Raw genomic sequence first — 13059 nt, 5'->3', positions numbered from 1 at the left:
CATGTATTAACCCCTTGAGGGCCTCAGATGGATAATATGCATCGAAAGAAGGAACACTTGTTTAGGCACCGTGGACATATGCAGTATGTCCATATATTATTGACAGCAACAGGACTGCCTTAAAAGCCATGATACTCAGTGTACTGTCAAGGGGCCCAGCAGAGGGTTAAAATATTTCCTAGAGGCAGTTTCAGTGCTATACATGAGGGCTGACTTAGTCTGTTTAAATTTTGGAGTTCACTGGTCAGCTTGACCTTGAATTCTCTCGCAAAGACAGGAACAAGCTGACATATTGTTCATGTTTTCAGTGGCTTCAGAATTCATGGAATATGACACAAATGCTGTTCACATGCTGTGAGTATCTCTTTAAAAAGAATCATTTCCTAATTTTCTAATCATTCAAACAAGAAAAGCAACAAAATAGAAGAGTATAAGAATTTAAACACAAGATTCACAATGTCATAATTTGCAGAGAAAAGTGACCACACTTTAGTCATTATGACAAAATCATCTGCCAAAACACAGTGAACTGTTCACGTTACTGTAACGTGTCAGCCTGACAATATATGCATGTGTAAATACAGGGAACAATATGATATTTGGGATTGTTTTGGTTTTTTTTCCTGTTCTGTTTTACCCATGTTAAAGGGTTTTTTTCTTTAAATTTATTTTTCAGTCAGCAATTCCTGGGCCTTTTGCTGCAGACACACTGTGTGAGCGGCTCCTGTTGATGTCACAGGGAGTTCCATGTATGGAGCAACTACAGGATCAGATATCTATGACCATTACTGTTTAGGGAAAAGTAATGCGCCAGGTCAGAATCTCAATGTCCCCTTATGGAGCTTCAGAAGTGTGAAAGGGCCATGTTATTGGCTTAACTGCCCTCCAGATCCTTATCCTTTTCCCAGCTGCCTCTTTCACAGCAGGTGGTATAGAGCCAGCACAGTGGCTCTTTGTTATTTTTTCCTCCTGGCCACCAGGCATAAGGGGTGTGACCAGGGAAAAGGGACACCACTGTTTTCTTCTCCTTTGGGATGGGCTCATGTGGACTGTGTTCAGAAGGGCACAGAGCCCTCCATAACTTGCCCACAGCCACACACTGAACAGTGTCAGAGCAAGGATTACACTTCAGGAGGTCTTTGTTCCTGAACTGTGGTCAGACCACTAGGCCACGCCTGTATCTTCAGGTTATTAGGCATCAATAGGACAAGCCACGGGTCCAACTAAAAGATTAAGAAAAGATTATCGGTCAGATTTTCATTTGGATCTTAACCAGTCTTCCACGGTTGCACCCATAATATTATACACCTATCCAGCTATCCATCCATCCAAGTCTCTATCTCTGTCTCTCTTTCACCATAAAACAACCCTTTCTCCTCTTTCCCCAAACCTCCCTCTCCCACTAACCAGCTTGTCTTATCCAACCCCCAAGCTACCCCTTATGGCTTAAATATTGCAGCCTCCAGTGCCAGGCCAGAAGAATGTAGGAACCACAAAGAAGCATGAAACTGAAATGACACATTGTATGCTCTTATATAAGTTTTCCAAAGAGACTTCTGAATGTCCTAGTGGGTGAGACATCAAGGACTGAAAGTCATAGGTTTCATCTTTATTACAAGCCTTGAAACACTCAGCACAGAGACAAAGATGAGCTTATTTAACTTTTTTTGAAAATCACAATACTTTATTGTCTCTATGCTGTTCTTTCAAAGATCCCTTTGACAGCAGATTGGTTTGAGGGCTGAAAGGATCTTAGCACTGAAATTGGTCTTAATTTCACATTACTATGGAAATAATTCTGCATGTTAAACTAAAATGCCTCTCCCTATCTCTTACTTTCAGACTATCCTAATTTCAAATTAGACTTCAGTGCAAAGGTCATGTGTGCACAAGTGAGGGTCTTATTGGTTCAGTTAGAGGAAATAACACAAAATTGCACAGGCTATTGCAAAAGTTCTTGTCAACAACTTCCTGAATACTGAGAGGTTGCTCAGAGATGAGCAGTCTATGTAGCCAGATAATGCTGTTATTAGAAACACATTAGCACAAGTATATATATATATATATATATATATATATATATTTGTGTATACACACACACACAAACACACACACACACACACAGAGTGACCTAGTTGATACATTCATCTCATTACTTTCACAGCAAAAGTCTTTGGACAATTGCTTCTTGTTAATTATTAATACCTTCTTCTTCTTCTTCTTCTTCCAATTTGTTTACCACTTAGTCTTGTCTCTCTCTTCCAAAATGCTCACACATAAAACAAAGCTCAGATTGCTACACTAGTAGCTGTAGTACTATTACTTGTCGATGTCCTTAATGATGAAATGTTTAATATAATGTAACAATAAATATTTTGGAATTAGGGAGTTGGCAGGTATCTGGGAAAGGCACTTTGTACTAACGGTTGATATACTTTTGCTATATTAATGAAAACTAGGTCTAATGCATTTGTGTAAAGATCTTTCTTTCTTTCTTTCTTTCTTTCTTTCTGTGTCCCTGTGGCTGAACATTTGACCCTCGGGGTGTGGGCGGGAATGGTTGTTTGAATAGCAGAGAATTGTTTATTTCAATTCTCTTTTTTTCCAGTCCTCTTTATAGGTAAATCACTTGTAAGAGTCTCAGAAAGTTCAGAGGTTCAATGCAGGAAATATAGCTTCTCCCTAGAAGTTTGGATGCTGAGCCAAATTTATCTGAACACTGTCAACTCCCTGCTTTTCCTTGCGTACCCCTTTCACTGCATTCTTTATTCTCTCTCCTCATTCCAAGCCAGCCAGATCTTTATCCTTTCCCTCACCTACAGCTCCCCCTCCTGCCCCCCAACCAGCTTCCTACTTTAAATGTCCTAGGGATAGGTGTAATGGTGATAGAATCTGGTTGTTTTTTCTGTTAAAATGTTTTGTAGGTAATAGGTATCCCAGAATACATTGCCCTCGGAGACTCTGTCAATAGACCCTAGATGAGTCCTGGAGCTCATACGACAAGAAGAAGCAGCCATGTCCAACAGAGACTGCCAGGCCTATAGATAGCTGGATATAACAGTGGCTGATGGCCCATTGAGGGTCAGGAAGGGGGTGGGGTACTTAAGTAAGCATATTGTTTTAATTAAAAGGATTTTGAAGTCAGTGTAAGATTGAACTGAACTTCAGAAGGGTTCTTACAGTCTCTGACCTCGTTCGTCCATCCACATCAGTTGTTACTAATACAACTAAATAGATTCTGCTCTCACTTTGTTGGGAGTACATGGAGTTCAAGCGGACCTTTTCTTAACATTATAGTCTTGTGCTGCAGCTATCCTAGTTTTCTATCAGACGTGGCAGGCAGCCAAATGCTGGAGTCATTATTTGCAAACTCTAAATATAGAGTCAAGATTTATATGAAGAAAACAGATATGTCTTGTTATAAAACCATGAATAAGCATTGGCACAAGCATAATGGTTTATTCTTTCTTGATATTGCTTACTGTAAATTGCTTTGTATCTTTCTGAGAGATACTGTAGATACTTACTGTACCAAAACATTTCTTTAGTTGAAAGTATTGGGGAACTGCTGTTTATTTGTTGTTAAGGCTTGATTAATCAAAGGATGTGATAAGGGGCATAGGAGCCCCCTGGGTACTTTGTATATTGTTGGGGTGGACAGTTTGTTATAAAAAATATACAGGAATCTTTTTCTGCAGGTCGCTGCGTGTAGAAACTACACTCAGAATATCCCTTAACTCTTCATAAAAGAGCGCCTCAAACTTTGCATTTCTGACTAGTGCCGCTTATATAACCTGGGAACATCAGATGCCAGGTACAGCAAATACCAATGATACCATTCACACTTTTCATAATAGTCTCTACCTGGTCAGCAACAAAGGACAAATGAAAAGAGAGAGACTTTCAGAAGGAGTTAAAAAGCACTGATGAAATCCTTACAACGTACATCATATGGCTTGACATTTACCAGATTAGTTAAACATTTCTACTGGGGATCAATATTCCTACACATCGAAGTAAAGAAATTGCATGAGACAAGGGCACATACAGCATATTTATGCCATGGAGTAATCTTTCTCTCACTAACAGCATTCAGGATACTGAACGGGTAAGGTCCAACCAGCCTGAACCCAAATTAACTCCTATTGACTGGTTGTTTTTCAGAGGGTCTGCAAAAAACACAATGGGGGAAGAAGGAGTATGAGGCTGGGGAAAGTAATGCCAGCCCTAAAAGTTTAGGATGAGCAATCCGTCTACAGAAATATCTCTTTGGAGCAGCTAACGCATTCAAGTTAGTCAAAATCTATTTCAGGACTCCCGTTGCCTGTGGAGAGATGACTGTGATGGCTGCCAAATTGATTCTAGGAGGGTTGATGCAGAGGAGGTGACTGCTGGTGCCCGTGTCTGGTGTAGACTACCCTGCTCCTTGGTGAACAGCCCTAAAGCCATAGATTTCATTTGATCTTTGCAAAGGCTAACATCTGTCTGCTGTCATTTTAGTAAGATTGATGACAGGCTGGGAAAGGGAAGGAGGGGGGAAGTGCAGCGGGAGGAAGGCAACTCTCAGCAGCCCCAGTAGCACTGGCCAAGGCTGCCAGGGGTCACTGGCACAGGCCCTCTGGTCGTCTGAGACAGTGGCAGGAAGCAGCTCGTGCTCCATGCTGGCAGTAATTGCACTTGGTTGTTACAGCTGATTGCAGGCACTCCGAGACATAAAAGCGGCATTTTGCACCTTATATATCTTAATAGATTACTCACATTGCAAACAGCACAGAGCTAAATGTTATGACAACCATAAGAATGTAGTTTACTGTTATCTTAATGTAGCTGGGCAGTGCAGGGTAAAGCTATCAAAAATATTATTATTTTTTAAGTTTCCAAGAGAAGCTAACTGATGTGGACATGCAGCTACTTTTACATAAAACCTTGAATTCTGGCAAACCCTTTCCAGGCCACAATATTAAATGCTTATTCTTTTTTTCTCTCCTCACAATGCCAAATTAACGATCATATGCTTCCCCCTCTGATGCTTCCCTTGAGTTGTTGTTTGAGCCCCGTGCAGAGTGGATGTTATTTAGGTACTTTTTAAAGGGCACAAAGTGTCCCAGATGGAAGGCTGGACCTTGGCTTCATAATGCAAAGCTCTTGAAAAAACAGCTCTCATATTTGTGCATGGAGGAACCTATGTATTTGTTGTTTGTGAATGGATGGATGACTATCAACACTGGAATTTGATCCTAGTGCAGTTACTGATTCTGATTTGGCTGTATCTGTGTGGGCGTGTTTGGGAGAGTACTGAAATATGCTCTGAGGGAAATGGGTGACAAAAGGTTAATTACCTCATGGAATGGGAAGTGAGAAATGTATTTACACATTTTAAGCCTGATACTAGATTGGGAACTGTTGAGGTGATGACTGAATTGGAACTTTCAGCTCGTGTTAGTCTCTTCTACCAGGGTATAGGTTCTTCCAGTGGGGATTTTGGGAGATTGTTACATAATCAGTGAACATTAACAACTTGGAAATCAAGATGAGTCTGAATAAAGCCCCAGATGTGAACGCCCACAAACTTTGAGTTCAGCTCCAGGTTTGGACTTTGTGGCTGAGGCCCATCCCTCTTTGGAAGCAGAGACAATATGATACCAAATTTAAAAGCACAGCATCACATCATGCAGGAGAACGTGACACAGCTCACATCAGGATGGAATTTCAGCGGTGGGCAGCTAAAGGTAGTTTAAAATCTGGAAACTAGCTGAATCCTCCCCCTCTTTTATATATAGCCTCCAGATCAGGAAAGAGACGACAAGACTCCCACACTGAAATCAGAGGGCTGGCTTGGGCAGCATATGAACTGTGTGTTTGGGTAAATACTAGTGGATTGATAAAGGGTGAGGCAGAGAGAGAAATACACATGCAGAGAAAAGTAAGTTGCAGTATATTTCCTCCAAGTGATGAAAGACTAAGAGTGAGTTATAGATCTTTCCTCATGATAAGAATAGATATTTCTTTCCAAATCATTTATCTATAAGATACTGAGATACTATTTACACCTGCATATATTTTCAACGATAGATAGTGGAGGGGGTCGATGCTAATGCTATTGTACTAGTATAGCAATACTGAAGAGAGCAGGACCAGTTGTGATAATGTCCTCACTAGCATATTAACAGGGCAACAAGGCCACAAGGCTAGCAATCTTAGAACTGAAAAATGCTTATAAAGCTTTTCTAAAGCAAAGACAATACACAAAGGGAAGACAACTGTGTAGGACTGAAGAATCTAGGCAGTCAATAGCAGTGCTGTTATACAAAACACACTGTTTCTTTTGTTTCATAGGCTTGGCCCTGCTGGTTTCTTTTATCTCCTGTTTTCCTTTCTCACTCTGTTATTTCTCCCCTCTCCTCATCACTCGGCTTTTCACTGATGAAACAGTCTCTCTTTATTTATTTTTTCTTGTTGGTGGGCAACAATGGAAAAAGCAGTGCAAGCAATGGTCTAGGAGATACTACAGTCTCATGGATAGATGGAACAAGATGCTAAAAAGATGGTCTAGATTCTCAGGAGATGTAAATTGCTGTAGCTCCATTGACTTCAGTGGAGCTATGCCAATTTGCATAGCGGGAAGCTAACGATCTCAGGCTTCCAGAGGACAGTTCACATTGGCTAAAGCTAGGCTTAAAATGCAATGGGTATAAATGTGCACTATGATATGTATCTTGGAGTCAAGTACCAAATCCCATCTAAATGAAACTATCTTACTCAGTGGTCCTGTTGGACAGAGGCGTGCCAAAGTCTTGCTTGCTATCAAACACAGTTCCTGGGGTAAATTTCTCCATTGCATTCCTGATGGTATAAAATTATGTGCAGGGCATTTGTGTTAACCTTGATACATTTTGCTGTTTACATTTGTCATAGTCATTTAATGATGGAAAATGCTCTGGCAGGTACCCTAAAACATAGCGTTAGGGTTTACATCTGCAGATGAAAACTTTATTTTCATTGTAAGGATTTCAGAAGACAGAGGACGAATTTATTCTTGTGTTACAGAGAAATATGATATGGCTTTTATACATTGCAAGAGTTAAATCATAGTTTGTTCAGGCCCTTAATGCATGATCAGCAGTGCTATATGTGTTACAAGATATGTTTACTGCTCTGGGATATAATTAACTTTAAAAAAGATGCCTCTATGAAGAAATCAGCTTTGCCTGACAACTTTGATATCATCAGAACCTTCTCCCTTTGACTGTTTGGGAGACACTGCGGTGCGACTTCTGATGTAGCATGCGGTCCTGTTAATCATTTCATCCCCTTGCTCAATAGTATGCCATTTACATGTCTCAGAGATATGACATATATAATATGTGTGCGGGATGGCCAAGTCTGACTGTTTCATTCTTAAAAGATTATTGAGGAAGATCAGGATGATTTTTGTCAATCTGAAAAGAAACAGTAGCTTGTTTTTACAACTCTAGTATAGAACAGTTTCTCACGTGATCTAGATCAGCAGTTCTCAAAGCTAGTCCGCTGCTTGTTCAGGGAAAGCTCCTGGCAGGCCGGACTGGTTTGTTTACCTGCCCTGTCTGCAGGTTCAGCCGATCAAGGGCTCCCACTGGCCGTGGTTCACCGCTCCAGGCCAATGGGGGCTGCGGGAAGCGGCGCGGGCCAAGGGACATGCTGGCCACCCTTCCTGCAGCCCCCATTGGCCTGGAGCGGTGAACCGCGGCCAGTGGGAGCCGTGATTGGCTGAGCCTGTGGATGTGGCAGGTAAACAAACCGGTCCAGCCTGCCAGGGGCTTTCCTTAAACAAGCGGCAGACCAGCTTTGAGAACCGCTGATCTAGAACATCCTTGACTTTTTACCCACAGAGGTGTCAGATAGTAAATACTTGAGCCAAATTTGCTTGTAAGTGTCAAGGGCCTGATTAAAATATACCAGGGTCACCTAAGAACTTCATGTTTGTCATTATGATGCATGTGATGGCCACATGAAACTCCATGATGACCAAGGAGCTAGAACTCAAAGTCTCCCATTCCAACCTTAAGCAGAGCCTCCTTCAGCCCTTAGAGGGATAAGGTCTGTGAAGCACAGCAGAGAGCTGTTCTGGTTGCATCCGCAACAGAGTAGGATTACACATACAGTTTATGCCATTTACAGTACCATTTTTGTGCTCTTTTTTCACATCTCCCAGATGATGCATCTCATTCTCTTACCATATGCTCTGAAGCTGATTTCAAAAACCCAAACCCAACAACATCATGAAGTTCAGTGGTTCCCAGCCACTGGAATCTTAGCCAGTACATCAGCCCTTTTTAGTATTGGTGTGTTAGCTTTCTTTTCCTCAGGCTACTTTAATCAAGGCAGAGAGCTTAATACAAGAGCTGTAGTTGAGTAGACAGAAAGAAGAGAAGAGATCTTAAAATTATTATGGAGGAAGAATCAACAGGATTGAGACACAGTCTGGATGTGTGGGACAGAAAGAAGGACAACTGAAAGAATACCTCCAGGTTATGGGCTTGTGTGATGGAGAAAGGGTGGTAGTGGCAACAGGGATAGAGAATGTGGGGAGGAAAGATCAGGATTTCAGTGCTGGCCATGTAATGCTTGAATAGACAGTTAGACAGGCAGATGGAGATGTCCAACAGAAAGGCAAAGACACAGGGCTCAGTGGAAGGAGCAAGTGAGGAAGGGAAAGGCAGAAATGTGTGTAACTGATGTAAAGGTGATAGCTAATTCTGTGTGAGGTCATCCACAGAGAAGGTGTAAAGAGGGGAGATGAGGTGGCCAGTGGTGGAGCCCTGCCGGACCACCACAAAGAATGGGAGGGGGAGGAGGGTGTCCTTATGAAAGAAATGCTGAAGAAGCCATCAGAGAGATAACATACAAGAACCAGGAGAAGAGAGGCACACTCTAATGCCAAGTAACAAAAACAAAAGAGAGGTCAAGAAGGATGAGGGTGGAGCACGGGCCTTAGAATCTGACCTATGAAAAGACTTTTGAAACATTAGTAGGAGCAGTTCTGGTAGAGTGGAGAAGGCAAAAGCCAAACTGAAGATAATCTGGAATGGAGGACAGCGAGTTTAAGGCAATGTCTATAAACAGTGTATTCAATTGTTTAAGAAGTAAGAGGAAGAACAGAGATGGGGTAGGAAAATCAGGTGGGTCAAGAATGTGATGCTTCTGAGGATGAACTAAAGTGAAAATGTTTGTATTTTGAGTTGAGCAAAGCCTAGGAAAGTGAAAGGTTAAGAAGAATGGCAATGGAGGGGCTCAGAGATGGGACTGAGGAGATTAGCAGTCAGAAGGTGGTAGGGACAAAGGGAAAGGTATAAGAGTTAGAGCAAATAAGAAATTTGAGGGTCAGTGACAAAGAAGGAGGATGGGTTTGGATGAAGGGGTGAGAAGAATTGAGGAGGCGGGATGTAGGGAGGTCACAGAAGTTCTTGTCAATCTTTTCTTTGAAAAACAGCAGGAGGAGGGCAAGGGAGGGAATTGACCCAGTAGCTGGAATTGTGGGCCAAGGAATTGGTGAAACAGGAGAAATTCTGTTGTTTGGCAAGGAATATTTTCCCTAAAATAGACTTTTCTGTAGGAAGGTGTAGTGAGCACTAAGTACAGTGTACATCTCAACTGGGATTGAGAGGGTTATGGATGGGACACAGGGAGGACAATGCAATATGGCTGATGCTACAAGTTCAGTACAGTATCTATGAATAATGGCTATTTACATGCTAAGACATTTGCAAGTCAAGCGGACTCACATCCAGCACATTTTCACCTTCTATAATCTGGAGTTAAGGCTTTTCTGCTATAAAATCCTTGCTTAAGAGAAATCTTTACAGTGGTCAGTAAATCCTAATGTCCTATTTGTTCTATTTTATGAGATTTCAAGTAACACAAGGTGTCTGAGATTTGTAACTTGGCAGATCAAACAGCTCTAAGGACACAGCAGTCTTGGAGTGGAATGGGGAAAAGTCAGCCGTCCCCACCTTGTTTAAATGAGCTTCAGGTTCAGTACATTAATGTGCTAATAAGGAAACCTTGTGTTCCCACACTGTTCTTAAAGGCATTCTCACACTAATGACCTGACCTCTTTAATCCTGGCTTTCCTGAAGAAAAAGCTGATCCATCGGGCCTCCTGTATCTAACATGGGATAAAAGGAAACGATGAACCTTTTTCCAGGCTAGGGTTTCTCAGGTCCCTAGAACCTTTTTAAAGCTCTGATTTCCATGAGAAAAAGTATGCATCGAAGCTGAAAGGGTTAATGATGAATAACAGCAAAAGGAAATAAAGAACCCACTCACCAGCATTAGCTTGTGATTTAAAAAATAAATAAATGATGCTATTTTAAACTTTTAAAATGTATTAAGTTCTAATTTAAAAGGGCATTATATCTATATCTATATCTATATCTATCTGTGAGTATAGGTCAGGATGATTAGCTTTTAGCACGGGAAGCTCTTTGAGCTTCATTCTCTTCTCAGTTACACCAGTGTAAAACAGGAACAAGTCCATGAAGTCACTGATGTAAAACCAGTGTGAGTGAGAGGAGAATCAGGCCTTCTGTCTTCATTTCTAGTACCGTGAAGTGTGACGATCTTCCAATCTGGTACATTTTTAAGAACTTAATGAAAAAATTGGTGTAATTGGTGTGCAGAAACCAGAAGTCCCTATGGCACTAAACATGATGGGCTGGATTGTGAAGCTACCATAGCCCCTGAAGAAGACATAGTTGTGCTGCCCTTGGAGTAGACAAGGGATAGCATTCTGGCCCAGAGTCACATTACAGTTCTTGCCTCTCCCTTGTTCAAGGGTGAGTATTCTGTGTCAGCCACATGGTTCAATTCACCTCCCAGATCATCTCTGCTCAGCAGAGCTGATTGGTGCATTGATTGGAGGGGAGTCAAGGGGCTTTGCCCCCTCCCTATTCCTATCTGCCTACTCTAGGTCTGCCTATGTGGGAAAGGGAGTAATGCCCTTGTGACAGCTGCTCTGTCCCCCATACAAAGACAGGCTGAGGGAGTAATCCACACAGGGGAGCTTGGTGGTGCCTTGTCCCTCATACCCCCCTGTGTGGGTGTGATAGGAGGCTCATCATTGACTCCTGAATATTTGGAGTCTGAAACTCAGGACATGGAGCCTGATCCAAAGGCCAGTAGGGTCCAGTGGAAAGACTGAATTGACTTCAGTGGATTTTGTTTCAGGACCATGATCCTAGAAACTGTGATTTAATTTTTTACCTGTTGGGCTTTTGAAATATTCAAATCATGGGAGATAGAAACTAGAAGGTTCCCTGTAAATGGAGTTTCTGTTTCTCCAGTACACCACTGTGAAGCTGGGTCATTGCTGTAGCACATGAGATATAAGCAAAAGTACTCAGAAAAGTATGCCAGTAGTTTGGCTTGGGGGACTCTTGGTCCTCCCTTTTCTCTCCTGAACTTTCCTCATACGAAGCAACCATATTATTCAAAACCAGAGAGGAATGTTAACTGGAGAGCCTTATGAATGAACGTAACAATTGGTTCACTCCAATGAGTGAGAATACAAATGAAACTCACAGTCATATAAAAAGCTTAGACTAGAGCTCTGGTAACAAAACCCAAAACAAGGCAAAACACAGCCTGGTCTCATTCTAACCTGAAAGTCAGGCGAGAATCACTGAAAATTTCACCAAGCTTTGCAAACCTGAGCTGAGTTTTGAGAAATTCGTCTTGGCATCATGCGGTCTGGGCCACGTGACAGAACTAATGCAATATTGGCTGGTTTCCTAGGGGAACATGCTACTTAAGAGTGTTCTTCCCTGAAATCTACCCCCTCCTTGTTCCCTCTTTCCACCAGACTATTGGCCACGCTCTCATTTGGCAGCAGTCATGGTCACACATAATCTCCTTAATGTTCAGCACAGGGGAGTGCGTGGAGGGAAAGCTGGTTTCTATAGACGTTGCAACTCTCCACCTAGATGACTTTCGCTGATCTTCTCTATGATTACCTCCCTTTCCTCCATTTCTCCTCTGCACGGCATGTCGGGGGGTGGATCATAGGGTCAAGAGTTAATATTACAAGATGCGGCCTGGAGTTAATAAAGGAGCGTTATTAATGAATAACTCTTATGATCTATGGAGAGGGGGGAAAAACCCAAACACACAAACCTGCACCAACTAAGGCATAAATGTCAGCTCTAGGTGACTGGTGAAAGAAGGCTAGGAAGACCAAGTGGTAGTTTAATACCTCTCTTTCGCTGAGTCTTACCCTTCCTTGGCCCAGCACGTGACTGCAGCATGAATAGACCGGGTTTTTGACACTGCATGGATGTGGAAACTTTTCATCAGAATTGAATTCCCAAATAAACAATTTAATCCAATGGGCCTAAGCACCTTTCCTTGGCACCAGTCGCAGAATATACCATTGTAGGGACCATTACTCATGTGATGACAAGGAATGATTCAACACTCCAAAGATGTCAGCATAGCTTCCATTATAAGATGAGTGAATGGAGTTTGTTCACACATGCTAACAAAATGCAAATCCTCAGATGGAAATTCACGATCAGCTCTTTCCAATGCTATTTCCAGAACTTCCACAAAACACTGTGCTGTGATTATATGTATTCATAGTATGTATATCATGTATTTAACTCAAAGGATATTTGAATGATGGTTTTAGAATTATTCCCAAAAAAGGACCAGGCATCTGAAAACTGCATCATATTTGAGAAGAATAAAGGGGCAAAAATCTAGCTTGATTTTCTTTTTTCTTATGTTTAACTATAGCAACTCATAAAGCCATGCAGCTTAGGAATTGGTGTTAATGCTATATTACACACAGGCACACTTCTACATAATCACATATATTCGCGTGCACATCATCACAAATACATAAACAACTCAATGCGATCCCTGCTCTCCATCATTATTTTAGTTTCCACATTCACTTCTTGCATCAAGGAAGGCTCAGGCATCAAAGCAGTATCTCTCCCCTCCTCCCCTTTACCGGACTGGGTAGCAAGCCGATCCAGGAAGACAGAGGGGCGTTTTTGCCCACCTGGCCATTCCTGGCTA

The sequence above is a fragment of the Eretmochelys imbricata genome, chromosome 3 (assembly GCF_965152235.1).
Source record: "Eretmochelys imbricata isolate rEreImb1 chromosome 3, rEreImb1.hap1, whole genome shotgun sequence".
Taxonomy (NCBI): Eukaryota; Metazoa; Chordata; order Testudines; family Cheloniidae; genus Eretmochelys; species Eretmochelys imbricata.
Note: the sequence above shows the minus strand (reverse complement) of the source record.